The sequence below is a fragment of the Bos grunniens genome, chromosome 4 (assembly GCF_055505025.1).
Source record: "Bos grunniens cultivar Pamir isolate PY7600 chromosome 4, Bosgru_T2T1.0, whole genome shotgun sequence".
NCBI classification, from domain to species: Eukaryota; Metazoa; Chordata; class Mammalia; order Artiodactyla; family Bovidae; genus Bos; species Bos grunniens.
In genome coordinates this window covers 33,340,631-33,356,265 of record NC_141168.1, presented here as the reverse complement: position 1 = coordinate 33,356,265, position 15,635 = coordinate 33,340,631, and the positions used below count along the sequence as shown (strand labels likewise).

The 15,635-nt window shown below is 39.8% G+C and overlaps 1 protein-coding gene across 32 annotated transcripts in view; it reads right to left on the bottom strand.

The window, feature by feature from the left end:
- CADPS2 (calcium dependent secretion activator 2) overlaps nucleotides 1–15,635 on the bottom strand; it is a 583,251-nt gene that overhangs the window by 155,046 nt on the left and 412,570 nt on the right. The window lies entirely within an intron of this gene.

Below are 15,635 nucleotides of genomic sequence, written 5' to 3'. Positions count from 1 at the left end.
TATCTTGGAGATTAAATTTAAAAATCATATTCTCTTTTTCCAAACCCTCCTCCATCCTAATCCTTTCCATATTTGAATTTCCAACTTTATGCTATTTTCTTTGGAGGTTTTAGATACTTGTACAAAAAGAGCAGGAATTTGATATGCAATTTTGTGGCTTAGTTTTTATGGTAAAGTAGTGATAGACAGGCAAGTAAAGGATAGTTATCAAGTATTTCATAACTGGTCTCTCCTAGAACCAAACTAAAATCATTATTGCACACAATTCCTGAGTTAAAGAAAAATAAAATATTGAGAGGATTTTAAAATAAAAATAAAGAGAATTAAGGTTAACAGTGTTCTCTGATATAAGTATTATATCTAATCAATACCTAATATTATTTTTAAAAATAACTTAAAAAATATTTTTTATTTTATAACTTTAAAATATTGTATTGATTTTGCCATATATCAAAATGAATCCGCCACAGGCATACATGTGTTCCCCATCCTGAACCCTCCTCCCTCACCATATCATCCCTCTGGGTCATCCCAGTGCACCAGCCCCAAGCATCCAGTATAGTGCATCGAACCTAGACTGGCGGCTCGTTTCATATATGATATTATGCATGTTTCAATGCCATTCTCCCAAATTCATCCCACCCTCTCCTTCTCCCACAGAGTCCAAAAGACTGTTCTATACATCTGTGTCTCTTTTGCTGACTCGCATACAGGGTTCTCGTTACCATCTTTTAAATTCCATATATATGTGTTAGTATACTGTATTGGTGTTTTTCTTTCTGGCTTACTTCACTCTGTATAATAGGCTCCAGTTTCATCCACCTCATTAGAACTGATTCAAATGTATTCTTTTTAATGGCTGAGTAATACTCCATTGTGTATATGTACCACAGCTTTCTTATCCATTCATCTGCTGATGGACATCCAGGTTGCTTCCATGTCCTGGCTATTATAAACAGTGCTGCGATGAACATTGAGGTACACGTGTCTCTTTCAATTCTGGTTTCCTCAGTGTGTATGCCCAGAAGTGGGATTGCTGGGTCGTATGGCAGTTCTATTTCCAGCTTTTAAGGGAATCTCCACACTGTTATCCATAGTGGTTGTACTAGTTTGCATTCCCACCAATAGTGTAAGAGGGTTCCCTTTTCTCCACACCCTCTCCAGCATTTATTGCTCATAGACTTTTGGATTGCAGCCATTCTGACTGGCGTGAAATGGTACCTCATTGTGGTTTTGATTTGCATTTCTCTGATAATGAGTGATGTTGAGCATCTTTTCATGTGTTTGTTAGCCATCTGTATGTCTTTGGAGAAATGTCTAGTTCTTTGGTCCATTTTTTGATTGGGTCATTTATTTTTCTGGAATTGAGCTGTAGGAGTTGCTTGTATATTTTTGAGATTAGTTATTTATCAGTTGCTTCACTTTTTTAAAAAATTAAAGAACTATATAGACATCATAATTTGGGAGAATTCAGAAAAAAACAAAGACAAAAATTTTTGTAAATGCTCCAATCAGAAACAACTGATAATGCCATTTTGTAAATATAACCCAGTCTTCTTTCTATAAATCTATACATATACTACACATTCTGATGTATAATTAGATTCTTTTAATGAAGTATAAACATTTTCTCACATCATTTAAATACCCTAAGATATGCTTTTTAGTGGAACTTTGGTATTTCATTATATGGATATACCACAATCTATTTATTCAATATTCCATTAGTAGAAATTTAGACTTTTTCCATTTTTTATGACCATAAATACAGCTGCAATAACCAATCTTACACTACATATTTTTAAGCTCTGATTGTTTCCGTGGGATAAATTCCTGAAAGTATATTGTTGGGTTAAATGGTGCTATGGATCAAAATGCATTTCCCTAAAAATTTACAAGCTGTAGTGCCAACCCTCAATATTACTGTATTTGGAGACAGGTCTTTTAGGTAGTACTTAAGGTGGAATGAGGTCTTAGGGCTGGGATAGAAATCTGATTGGATTGGTTGCTTTGTTAAAGAGGAAGAATGAGTCTTTCTCTCTCTCTTCTGTAAGAACACAGAGAGAAGGCAATCATCTGCAAATTAGGAAGAGGGTCTTCCTCAGAACCCAAGCACATTGGCATCCTGAACTCAGATTTCTAGTCTCTGGAATTGTTAGAAAATACATTTCTGTTCTTTAAGCCACGTAGTCTATGATATTTTGTCATGGTAGCCTGAGTTAAGACAAATAAGATGACATTTGTAGGCATTTGATATATATCGCAAAACTGCTTCTTAAGAAAGCACTTATCAGCTTACATTCTGACCCATAGCACATGGAATTATTAATTTCCCTCTGACCTTATCAACTGTGGTCTTTTATCATTTGTTATAATCACTTTCAATTATATATATTAAAGGGTATTTCATTGTTTTAAGTCATTGATTTCTATGCAGCAAAATGACACAATATTGATGGTTATATGGGGTCTTTCCAAGGGCCATAAAATTCACTGTAATTGATTCATTAAGAACACTTAATTGTGAGCTGTATTTATGAAGTGTTCCAACATGTCATCTATAAAATCTGTAAATAGATGGTCCAATGTCATTCATTTAACTTACTCAATGAATATTTACTGAGTACTGTCCAGGTCCTGGTGACAAAATACAAAGCTAACAGAAATGTCCCCTGCCTTAGCAGAGTTTATAACAGGGAAAGGCACAAAACAGAAAAATCAGACAGTAAGTGTACCTTACATTAAGAAGGACATAAACACAAAGCTCTGTTATAATTTGAATTTTAGGTAAGGATGTAGTTTAGGAATGATATTTAAGCAGAGATGCAATGTATGAGCAGCAGTTAATCAGGTGCTGCTTGAAATAGAAGGATTAGGGAGAAGATTTCAGGAGGTTCTCCTTAGAGATATCCAAATATTTTTCTCAAAATGCAAGTTTTATCATATAATTTTTGCTCCTAGTAGACTGACACGATACTCCAAAAATCCCTCTTCATTGCGAAGCACCTAAACACTGAATAAAAATATAGGTATATTGTTAAGTGTTATCTTATACTTACAAAAAAGGAGAAAATTTTCCTAAGGGCAGGAAAATAAAGAATGAACTAGGAGCTGAAACTGAAGGGGAATGTGAACACCAGAGCTGCTTTAGAGGCAACTGTCAATTTCAGGGAGGTCTACGGCTATGTTCGGGGCTTCCCTGACAGCTCAGACGGTAAAGAATCTGCCTGAAATGCAGGAGATTCCCATTTGATTTATGGGTTGGGAATATCCGCTGGAGAAGGGATAAGCTACCCACTCCAGTATTCTTGGGCTTCCCTTGTGGCTCAGCTGGTAAAGAATCTGCCTGCAATGTGGGAGACCTGGGTTTGATCCCTGGGTTGGGAAGATCCCCTGGAGAAGGGAAAGGCTACCAACTCCAGCATTCTGGCTTGGAGAATTCCATGGATTATATAGTCCAAGGGGTCACAAAGAGTCATACACAACTGAGCGACTTTCACTTTCATGGCTATATTCAAGGGGATGGATGCACCATGAGTCAGAGACCATCTCTGCTGCTGCTGCTGCTGCTAAGTTGCTTTATTCGTGTCCGACTCTGTGTGACCCCATAGACGGCAGCCCACCGGCTCCCCCGTCCCTGGGATTCTCCAGGCAAGAACACTGGAGTGGGTTGCCATTTCCTTCTCCAGTGCATGAAAGTGAAAAGTGAAAGTGAAGTCACTCAGTCGTGTCCGATTCTTAGCGACCCCATGGACTACAGCCCACCAGGCTCCTCCGTCCATGGGATTTTCCAGGCAAGAGTACTGGAATGGGGTGCCATTGCCTTCTCCGAGAGACCATCTCTAGGGGCTGCTGAACCTGAGATGCTTGCAAAAAATGGGATGCTTGAATGGGCTATACCATCAGTGAAAGGATGGGCTAGAAAATAAATATCCTTGCAAAGGAGAGCAAACAAGGAAATCAGTCTGTTTCTACCACATCCATAGACTGAATAAAAAGAGTCATTCCTGAGAATATGCCTGGGTACCTGGGTTTATGAATATGCTTCATAAACTGGGTACCACCCATGCAATCGAGGAATTTCTAAGATGAAAAATAAGAGAGCTCCTGTATCACTAAGTGAAAACAATAGCAAGTCCTTTTGGGAAGAAAGCATTCTCAACCTGGGCCTTGAATTAGAATTTCCTCAGATTAATCCAAGAATATGTGCTTACTACAAAAAGTGTTAGCAGTATAAGCAAACAGTGACCATGGCAAAAACATCAGCAGAAACAATAGATAAACACACCTAGAAAATGGAAGTTAACAATTAATGAGTGGATCAAAAGGCAGATGTCACAGCTTACTGAGAAATGTGGAAGTAGAGTAAGGGTCAGCAAACTACAACCTCCCACCTATATTTGTGAATAAAATTTGTACAGAACACAAGCCACACTCATTCATTTACATACTGTTCATTGACTCCTTTTGCTCTACAGGAAGAGTAAAATAACTGTGATAGACACAATATTGCCCATAAAGTCCAAAATATTTCCTATGTTTACTATCTGTCCCTTTATAGAAAAAATTTGCTGAGTTCTGAACTAGAAGATAGAACTAAAAATATTACACAGAATGAAGCTAGAGAAATAAGTAGATAGAATATATATTAGACATATTCAGAGATATAGAAGATAAAATGCCTAATACATGGTTAATTGGCATTGAAGAGAGAGCAAGTTTAGAGGGAGACAATACTTAAAGAGATTACAATATTCCAGAACTGATGACAAGCATGGATCTTCATATTCCAATCAAGGTAAAATTCCACAAGAAATTTATACCTACCCAATATCAGGGCATGTGGATCAGAAATCCACAGAAATCCCAAACAGAATTCTTTAAAAAGAAATCCACATGTAGTCATACAACAGTTAATCCACAAAACATAAAAAATCAAAATAATCTTAAAAGTCTTAAGTTAAATTCCCCTTCAAAGAATGGTAATGAAGCCTTCTTAACAAAGGAAGCCAGAAGAAAATGGAGTGCTACCTTCAAAGTTTGGAGAGAAAATAACAAAGTAGAATGTATAACAAGCAAAATTTTCTTTCAAAAATGTCAATGAAACAAAGATAACTCCAAATAAAAATTCATAATCTATAGGTATTCTATTTTAATAATATACTTTGGGAAAAATGTAATTTCTAAATTGAAGCAAGTATTGAGTATCAAATAATAAAAGCAATAAAAATAATGTCTAATGCTTAAGATTAGAAAACAAGTAAGGATAAAATTAAACTACTAGACAGCATTAGGGTGTTAAGTCACACACAAATATTCTAAGGCCTCTGCACTCTCCGCTTTCCAGAATGAGAGGAAATTTGCTGATTAATGTAAGATTTAAAATTTTAGCAATATACAAGATAAAATCTCAAATGGTGAAAACTGTAAATGAGGAGGAAACAAAAAAAAAAGAAAATAACCTGTATGAAACAAAAAGGAAGCAATAAAGAAACAGAAAACTTAGAAACATGAGCCAAAAAGAGTCTCAAATAAAATGGTAGAAATGCATTTACTTATATCAATACATCTGATAATCATAAATGAACTAAAATGATTAAAAATAGAAATTATTACACTAGATAATTAAATCAGAATCTAGTTTGCTATTTATAAGATGTAAGAGTACAGCAGTGTCAATATGACACTAAAAAAATAAACATATATCAGACAAATGCCTAAAGAAGGCTATGCTAATACCATCTAAAGAAACTTTAATGTAAAATGCATTCTTAATTATGAAAGGGGTCACTAAATCATGAGAATAATTGCCATTTGCCAAGAAGATTTAATAATTTTTAAACCTGAAAGTACCTAATAAACAGCCTAAAATTAGAAAGCAAAAATTGGTAGAAGCAGAGGAAGAAACCACGACTGTAGTGGCAGCTTTCCATTCACCTTGGTTATAACCTTACAGATCAAGTACACAAAAAATCAGTAAGAGTTTTGAAGATTTGAACCACACAACTCCTGCTTGCCCCACCAAGCTATAAAATATATATATTTTTCAAGCAAGATGAAACATTTATAATATTTAACACATAATTGGCCATAAAGGAGTCTCTAGTTATGAATAATCAATATCACATGGATTACAGTCTCTGAACACAAAGAAATTAAGTTAGAAATCAATTTTCAAGTTTCTAACCAAAAGAGATTAACTTTTGTAGAAATTCTAAAATATACTTATAAATAACTGTGTGTCTAAGAAGAAATTATAATGGAAAGTTAGAATTACTTACAATGAATTTTAATCAGATACATTATCAAAATGCATATATGTAATAAAAGCAGTACTTAGTGGAAATTGAACCTTAAATACTTATTTTAGAAAAAGAAGAAAAGATGATATTAATGAGTTAAATTTAGGAATTTAATTAGTTAATTTAGGAAGGTAGAAAAAAATAATCCAAGAAAGTAGAAGGAAGGAATAATAAAGACAAAATTTAATGAAATGGTTGACTATAGAAGGGAGCACACAGGGGAACTTTTAAGGTGACAGAACTGGCACTAGGGTAGTGAATAGATGACTCAATGTATCTGTCAAGACTGACAGAACTGTAAGAACCATATAGCAAAAGAGTGAACTTTACTGTATCAGTCAGTCAGTTCAGTCGCTCAGTCGTGTCTGACTCTTTGTGACCCCATGAATCACAGCACGCCAGGCCTCCCTGTCCATCACCAACTCCCGGAGCTCACTCAGACTCACGTCCATCGAGTCAGTGATGCCATCCAGCCATCTCATCCTCTGTCGTCCCCTTCTCCTCCTGCCCCCAATCCCTCCCAGCATCAGAGGCTTTTCAATTGAGTCAACTCATCACATGAGGTGGCCAAAGTACTGGAGTTTCAGCTTTAGCATCATTCCTTCCAAGGAACACCCAGGACTGATCTCCTTTAGAATGGACTGCTTGGATCTCCTTGCAGTCCAAGGGACTCTCAAGAGTCTTCTCCAACACCACAGTTCAAAAGCATCAATTCATCGCAGCACTGTTTATAATAGCCAAGACATGGAAGCAACCTAGATGTCCATCAGCAGATGAATGGATAAGAAAGCTGTGGTACATATACACAATGGAGTATTACTCAGCCATTAAAAAGAATACATTTGAATCAGTTCTAATGAGGTGGATGAAACTGGAGCCTATTATACAGAGTGAAGTAAGCCAGAAGGAAAAACATAAATACAGTATACTAACGCACATATATGGAATTTAGAAAGATGGTAACAATAACCCGGTGTACGAGACAGCAAAAGAGACACTGATGTATAGAACAGTCTTATGGACTCTGTGGGAGAGGGAGAGGGTGGGAAGATTTGGGAGAATGGCAATGAAACATGTAAAATATCATGTAGGAAACGAGTTGCCAGTCCAGGTTCGATGCATGATGCTGGATGCTTGGGGCTGGTGCACTGGGACGGCCCAGAGGGATGGTATGGGGAGGGAGGAGGGAGGAGGGTTCGGGATGGGGAACACATGTATGCCTGTGGCGGATTCATTTTGATATTTGGCAAAACTAATACAATTATGTAAAGTTTAAAAATAAAATAAAATTGGAAGAATAAAAAAAAAAAAAAAAAAGCATCAATTCTTCGGTGATCAGCTTTCTTCACAGTCCAACTCTCACATCCAAACATGACTACTGGAAAAACCATAGCCTTGACTAGATGGACCTTTGTTGGCAAAGTAATGTCTCTGCTATTGAATATGCTATCTAGGTTAGTCATAGCTTTCCTTCCAAGGAGTAAGCGTCTTTTAATTTCATGGCTGCAATCACCATCTGCAGTGATTTTAGAGCCCCCAAAAATAAAGTCTGCCACTGTTTCCCCACCTATTTCCCATGAAGTGATGGGTATAAGTGTAAAAAAAAAAAAAATTCTATATCAACTAGGATGCTGAAGGACCCTAGGATGGAATGCATATTGTGCACATGACTCGAACTGTATTGTATGACAGAACCTCACTAGAGAGTGAGGGAGGAAAGGAAGTGTCATATTGAACCTTGGAAAACAGTTTTGATTGGAAACTCTAAGCTCAATGGTCCTGCAGGACCTGTACACAAAGTACAGTTGGTGGATTTTGAAACTGCTTTTCACATATACTGGGACTGAACTAAAAAGTAAATGAATGGGATGGTGGAAGCCAAGTTTCCCACTGCTAAAGGGAAAAGTTACATATAAGCAAAAAAGGATGGTTACTATGAACTCTGGGGTACTGGATTGGAGGCAGAGACATCACTATGAACTCATGGGTTAGTATACATATACAATACAGTGTTAAAGTACCAAACTGACATGCAATAGTGGTAACAAATGGTTTGGATGGATATATATATATATTTTTTTGTTTCACTGGATTGTTTTTAATGCAATAGCATCACACACTATATTCTTTAAAAACGTTAGTATGTTAGAAAACCACACTGAGATCCAACTTGAGACCTCAAACTCTCTTCCATATTTTAGATGCTAAAAGGCTTGAAAAGTCCTAAACTTTCTGCTGCACCAGAAAAGCAGCTCTTGTTTCTCTTCATTGTTAACTTGATCTATATTCTAATACAGGGTTCCCCAACCCACGATACTGGTCCATAGCCTGCTAGGAATTGGGCTGCACAGCAGGAGGTGATCAGTGGGTGAGTGAGAGAAGTTTCATCTGTTTTTACAGCTGCTCCCCATGGCTTATATCCCCTCAGTCTGTGGAAAAAAATTATCTTTCACAAAACCAGTCCCTGGTGCCAAAAAATTTGGGGACTGCTATTCTAAGGCATACTGAAAAATCCCTTTGCCTTATTTCTTCTGCAATGATCTATGTTCAGTAGGCTATTTAATGCATTGCTTTAGGGGGAAAAAAAAGGAGTTGTTTGCTGTGCATGAATGGTGTGGAGTGACAAGAAAGAAAATTGATTAGGTGACCTTGGTAATTCCTGCTGCAAGGTGCAGTATGGTAACTTACTTACCCTGGGTAATGGGGTACCTGGTTCCTGCTTTGGCTGTTTCTATGTGGCTGCCCTGTTAGACCCCCACTGCTTTCCAGCAACAGGAGGGGCTGGGATGGAATGTGGGGGAGGAGATCCCAGAACCTCCCTGTGGCTCCTTCTAATGATCATGGACAGTAGATGAAGTGAGGCACCTATTTAAGGCTTTCCCACTCTCATCTTCCTGCTTGAGACTTGTGTAGAGTGAGCTACTTGATGCTACTCTCAAGGCCAGCTCTGCACTGTCAGTCTTTTACAGAGAAATTCCCCAAAGCTTATTAACTACTTTGTGTGTGTGCACACTCAATCACTCAGTTGTGTGCAACTCTTTGTGACCCCATGGACTGTAGCCCTCCAGGTCTTCTGTCCAGGGAATTTTCCAGGCAAGAGTACTAGAGTGGGTTGCCATTTCTTCCTCCAGGGGATCTTTCTGACTCAAGGATCAAACTTAAATCTCCTGCATCAGCAGACAGATTCTTTACCACTGTACCACCTGGGAAGCCCTTTAAGTCCCATACCCTATGCAAAATATCACTGCTTGATATTTAAGTGATATACTATCACTTACAAAGTGTTTACATAATCATATTTAACCGATTTAGCAACTGTATGGGGTAGGCAAAATTGATGATATTAGTCACAAGGAACAGACGGGGAAAATGAGCTCAGACAGGACAAATAGCTCCAAGAAAAATAGTTCAAAAGTGGGGGAACCTGGGTAAGAAGACAGATGTGCTGACTGCTAGCTCAATACTCTTTCCAACATAGTAGATCTCTCCCCAGCTCGCTCAGTTTCTGACTCTGTCTTATTTTAAAAAGCATAATTATCAATGGTACTGAACTCCAGGTTGGGTAGGAGTTTCTGTTGGAAAGTCTGATTGAGGCAGATTTGGGTTGTAATATAGTTTCTGACAGAATCAATAATAGTTCCTCAGTTCAGTTCAGTCGCTCAGTCATGTCCGACTCTGCAACCCCATGAATAGCAGCACGCCAGGCCTCCCTGTCCGTCACCAACTCCTGGAGTTCACTCAAACTCACGTCCATCGAGTCGGTGATGCCATCCAACCATCTCATCCTCTGTCGTCCCCTTCTCCTCCTGCCCCAAATCCCTCCCAGCATCAGAGACTTTTCCAATGAGTCAACTCTTCGCATGAGGTGGCCAAAGTACTGGAGTTTCAGCTTTAGCATCATTCCTTCCAAAGAAATCCCAGGGCTGATCTCCTTCAGAATGGACTGGTTGGATCTCCTTGCAGTCCAAGGGACTCTCAAGAGTCTTCTCCAACACCACAGTTCAAAAGCATCAATTCTTCGGTGCTCAGCTTTCTTCACAGTCCAACTCTCACATCCATACATGACCACAGGAAAAACCATAGCCTTGACTAGAGGGACCTTTGTTGGCAAAGTAATGTCTCTGCTTTTCAATATGCTATCTAGGTTGGTCATAACTTTCCTTCCAAGGAGTAAGCATCTTTTACATGGCTGCAGTCACCATCTGCAGTGATTTTGGAGCCCCGAAAAATAAAGTCTGACACTGTTTCCAGTGTTTCCCCATCTATTTCCCATGAAGTTCCTCAGTGTGTATTTAAAAGGCCCTCATTGCTAACTGTCCTTTCTGCTTCTATACATGTAGCACCTGGGATAAAATCTGTCAGGTCAGCCACATGGTATAAATTTCACTTTGCTATGATATTTTATCTGCTTGCTCCCCTGTCCCAGAAGTCAGTCTCTAGAGTCATAATGGGTGTGATATTTACACTTAATTTCTCTAAGTCATATATCAAAAGATCAGAATTAAGACGTGGTAATGAAAATTCTCAATGAGACTATTTGAGGCAATTTTCTATGATTTGACTCCAAATGTGCACCCCTGTCTCTAAAATGAGAGGCAGGAAGTTGAGGCATGATTTCTGAAGTGACAGGTAAGAGGAAATGTCGTCTCTGAAGACAGAGGTATCATAATATGATGATTTGACTGACACCCGTGAAGGTTGTGTACTACTCTGTGGTATGATCTGGAATCCACAGAAAGCAGGGATTGCTTTACACATAAACTGCAGTCACGTTGTCCTCCCTGGACTTGAAAAGCTTGCACAGCTGAGCTGGCCTTTGTCGGGTACACAGCAGCTCAAAGATGGCCCTACTAGATCACACAAGAGTCAGGGTCTCCGCTGCGTCTCTCACATCAAACAGGGACACAAAAGCCCTCTGTGTTCTTGCTTTAGTTTCTCCACCCTCAGCCTGACTCACAAAACCAGGATGCCTAAGCCCGTACATCAGCCTAGAACTCTGCCCCATGGGCATTGTCTCTGAAAGTCTCTTTTCTCCTCGCTGACAGCCCTGCGTGGCGCCAAGGCTGCGGGTGGGGCCGTGTTCTTCATGGCTATGTGAGGCAAGCATGCTGCATCCTGCAGGAGTGGGTCGGTTATCTGTCCTTGACTCACTTTTCTCTGTCTTCCTTTCCTTTTCTCTCTCTTCCTTGGGTCTTAGTACCAGCCAGATCTCTTCTGTTGAACTCTATTCTCTTACTCCTGAAACACTCAGAGTGCTATTCAGAGATGCTGGGTCTGCTGGGAATGCACACGCCTACGGTGCTGAGTGCCTGGTGACAGCACGGGCTCCTGGAAATGGTTCCGAGCCAGACAGCACCGCTGTCGTTTGCGTCCATCCTGAACAAAAGACTGTCTTCCTTTTTTTTGAATTTTTGACAGAGGCAGGTTAGGTAATGAGCAAAGTGACTCTTTGAGGCTGTGTCTTGACAGAAGGAAAAATGATCACAAGAGAATCTAGCCAATGCTGTAGAAAAGTCAGACTTGACATTGACGGTATTTTTAATGGAAGTCTGGATAAATATCAGACGCCACAGACAGGGATGAGAGAAGTTTATTTTCACAGGAGGAGGTTGCTAAAATCCAGAAACTTCTATCAGTGAAGAAATTAAGAGTGCAATTACATACACACTGAAATATTTCGAGTGAGCCTGCAGTGAAACTGAAAGTCACTTAGTTGTGTCCAACTTTTTGCAACCCCATGGACTATACAGTCCATGGAATTCTCCCAGCCAGAATATGGAGTAGGTAGCGTTTCCCTTCTCCAGGGGAAACTTTCCAATCCAGGGACTGAACCAGGATCTCCTGCATTGCAGGCAGATTCTTTACCAGCTGAGCCACAAGTGAAGCCCAAGAATACTGGAGTGGGTAGTCTATCCCTTCTCCAGGGGATCTTCCTGACCCAGGAATTGAACCAGAGTCTCCTGCATTGCAGGCAGATTTTTACCAGCTGAGCTACCAGGGAAGCCCTGTATAACTACTTATTTTTCACATTTTTTTTCCTCTCATAATTCACATGCTTCTGGCTGGCTGACAAAGGGAAACATTAGAATAATGTCCAATCCATATTGATATTGTACTTTGCAATTACCCAGGATCTTCACCTTAGTGTTTCCCTTTTTCCATATGATAATGCCCAGTTTAAGAAAGATTAGATAATTTGTGCAACATGGCTCAGTTTGTAAGTTTCAGAGCCAAGGTTCAAGTAGAGATCTTGAACCTTGTAGAACCAAGTAGAGATCTTCTGCCTCTTATTTCTTTTACTGTGACAGCATGACATTTCTGAGTGACATTTGTTAGACTCTAAACATTATAGTAAGTATTATGTCTTTAAGGTTATCTTGGAACATTTTACCCTAAACTGAGGTTCAAATTTCCCTAAAACCTATACTCTTTCCTTTCTTTTTTCTTAAGATATATCTGACCTAAATGCTGAATCAGAAACTGACTACTGACTATTGAAACTGACTATTCTAAAACCTCACCCAGGGATACCTGTATATGTACACATTTTAACCTGGAAAATGGATTTAATGTGTAATGAAAAATGGAAGTGTTATTCAGTCATGTCTCTCTGAGACCCCATGGACTGCAGCCTGCCAGACCTTTCTGTCCATGGAATTCTTCAGGTAAGAATGCTGGAGTGGGTACCCATGCCCTTCTCCAGGAGATCTTCCTGACCCAAGGACTGAACCTGGGTCTTTGGCATTGCAGGCAGATTCTTTACAGTCTGGGCCACCAGGGAAGCCCTTAATGTGTAATAGTAAGTATAATGTATGTGTGAACATATAAACATACCTTACACTGCACTTTACGGTGTACCATCGTAAGAAAAACGATAGTTTGTAGAATAGAAGTAACTATGGCAACCTGCAGATTCAAATCACGCTGCCTCCCATGTGGTGGCAGGAGCTCCCAGTTACCTCAGTAACTTTCCATTAACATGTGTCTCAAACACATGCATTTTTGGGGGCACATTAGCTAAAATTTCCACGTAATGTTCTCACTTTAATTTCACCTTTCTGTGTTAATGACTAAAACATGCTGATCCTATTGTGCTCTCTGGGCTTGTCTATTTCACAGCAACCTTCTTGTCCTCTTACATTTCAGACTGCTGCCTAAACTTGGAGGCCTAACTTTTGATACCCATTGGTCAGGAGGAATTAAGATAGAGCCGGGAGAGAGAAGAGACAGTTTTTACTACAAAAGCCCCTTACTTTGCCTATCAAAGATTAGTCATCCGGTTATCCTGACTGTCTCATGCTTGCCCTGGCATCTCACCCAATCCCTCAAAGTTTGCTGAGTGCAGAGGGTTTAATTTGGGGTAACAGGAAAAGTGATTAAACTCTGTAGTTAGTGTTAGTTGCATAGTAGTGTCTGACTCCTTGTGACCCCATGAACTGTAGCCTGCCAGCCTCCTCTGTCCATGGGATTTCCCCGGAAAGAATACTGGAGTGGGGTAGCCATTCTCTTCTCGAGGGGATCTTCCCCACCCAGGGATCAAACTGAAGTCTCTTACATTGCAGGCAGAGCCACCAGGGAAGGAAAAGGAAAAGACGAATGGAAGGTGGATAGGCTGTAACTGGAGGAGACATTAACACAAATAATAAAGTCATTCATTCCTTCATCAAACATTTACTGAACACTTAGATTTTGTGCTCAGGTGTTACTTTTTGTCAGGCACTCTGCTAGGAGCTCGGAGAGGTATAGGAGCTGGCTTCATGAGATGACGGATTTAAGTTTAAACATGGAGACTTTAAAGCAGCAGCAGAATAGTCAAGCTGCCAGTTGTAGATAAGAGACCGATAGCTTAAGAGAATAATTTAGTTGGCATTATCTGTATAAAGAGAGGTCAGCATTAAAGCTGTGGAAGACCACAGCAAGACCACAAAGGTAGAATTTTTCACTGAAGTAGAAAAAAATTTTCAGGACAAGAGAGCAAGTTCAAGAACAGATATAAAAACAAAACACCATGCCACACTGGGGGTCTAGAGAAACAGAAATTATTAAAAAAAGAAGTGGCAGAAAAAAAAATAAAAAGAGGAGAGCTGAAATAGCTACATTGGGGAAAATGAGCAACCTTTACCAGAAGCACAGGGACTTATGAATTCCATAGCACTGACTTTCCCATGAGAGTAAAGAGGGAGGAGCTGGAGAAGGAGATCCATTTCAAGTAAGCTCACCAGCAAAGTGAGGAGCTGGGAGCCAAATGGGGGAAATGGTGAGAGGAGTTTTGTGGGGAAGATGAAGAGAACAATGGAAAGGTAGCTTGACAGGATAATCATACTTAGACAATGTAAACTATCCCTTAACATGCTTTTCTTTGGGGGGGCTCCAAAATCACTGCAGATGGTGACTGCAGCCATGAAATTAAAAGATGCTTGCTCCTTGGAAGAAAAGTTATGACCAACCTACACAGCATATTAAAAAGCAGAGATATTACTTTGCCAACAAAGGTCCTTCTAGTCAAGGCTATGGTTTTTCCAGTGGTCATGTATGGATGTGAGAGTTGGACTATACAGAAAGCTGAGCGCCAAAGAATTGATGCTTTTGAACTGTGGTGTTGGAGAAGACTCTTGAGAGTCCCTTGGACTGCAAGGGGATCCAACTAGTCTATCCTAAAGGAAATCAGTCCTGAATATTCATTGGAAGGACTGATGCTGAAGCTGAAACTCCAATACTTTGGCCACTTGATGCGAAGAACTAACTCATTGGAAAAGACCCTGATGCTGGGAAAGATTGAAGGCAGGAGGAGAAGGGGACGACAGAGGATGAGATGGTTGGATGGCATCATGGACTCAATGGACATGAGTTTGAGTAAACTCCGCGAGTTGGTGATGGATAGGGAGGCCTGGCGTGCTGCAGTCCATGGGGTCACAAAGAACTGGACACGACTGAGCGACTGAACTGAACATTCTTTTCACCACTCCCAAGCCAGGCACTGTTCTAAGTGCTTGATGAATCTCTATCACAACTGATGATTTCTGAGAGAGATACTATTCTTTCTTAGAGACAGGTAAGTGGAGACACAACTAGATGAAGCAGCTTGCCCTCCCTCACATAGTTAGTGTTATTGTTCTGTTATGTTGTGAGGCTTAGGCTTGTGGGAAGAATGGAAATAAAACAGAGGGAGATAGGCACTTTCCTGGTGGTCTAGTTGGTTAGGAATCTGCCTTGCAATGCAGGGGATGTGGATTTGATCTTTGGTTGGAGAACTAAGATCCCACATGTCTGGGGGCAACCAAGCCCAAGTGTGTCAAAACCACTGAGCTTGCAACTAAGACCCGGCACAGTACA